The sequence below is a fragment of the Frankliniella occidentalis genome, unplaced genomic scaffold (assembly GCF_000697945.3).
Source record: "Frankliniella occidentalis isolate FOCC.00 unplaced genomic scaffold, Focc_3.1 Scaffold113, whole genome shotgun sequence".
NCBI lineage: Eukaryota > Metazoa > Arthropoda > Insecta > Thysanoptera > Thripidae > Frankliniella > Frankliniella occidentalis.
The window spans coordinates 309,975-310,496 of NW_026267241.1; the positions used below are offsets into that span (position 1 = coordinate 309,975).

At 60.3% G+C, this 522-nt stretch overlaps 1 protein-coding gene across 1 annotated transcript in view; it reads left to right on the forward strand.

Moving 5' to 3' along the window:
• The window catches only part of LOC113217825 (uncharacterized), a 36,932-nt gene that overhangs the window by 20,559 nt on the left and 15,851 nt on the right, over positions 1 to 522 (forward strand). The window lies entirely within an intron of this gene.

A 522-nucleotide genomic window follows, 5' to 3' on the forward strand; every position in this document is an offset into this window, starting at 1 on the left:
TGCCGGACAAGAAGTTCTGCAAGCTGCCGAGGACGTTGACGACCTGGATCATCCTCTGGACCGCCTTCTGCTCGCGCTCGGCCTTCTCGGCCTCCACTGGGGCGCGTCGGCGTCCGCCCCGGGGTGCACCGGTGCAGACTTAGGCGGTGCAGCCGGCGATGGGGCCGCGGTGGGGGGATCATGGAGCTCAGCACGTCCACGGGGATGATGAAGTCCGCGGCGGCGTCCGCGAGGAGGTCCGGCTCGTCCACCATGTGGGGGTGGGGTAGGCCTGCATGTGATCTGATGTTTTACGTGATTCAGGGGGTGGGGGTCAAAAACGCCCCAAAAAGCGTTATGTACTTTGTGAAGGGCCCGAACCTGGTCGACATTTCTGCCTGCTGGATCTAAGGCTGACACTGTGTGCTCGAGCTTGTCTGCGTTCTTCATCGTCTGCAGAGAAGAGAGCGGAAGGGAGCAACGGTAGCTGTCAGCGCCAAATGTGCAAACAAAAATGCGTATGAAATGCGACAATGCGTATCA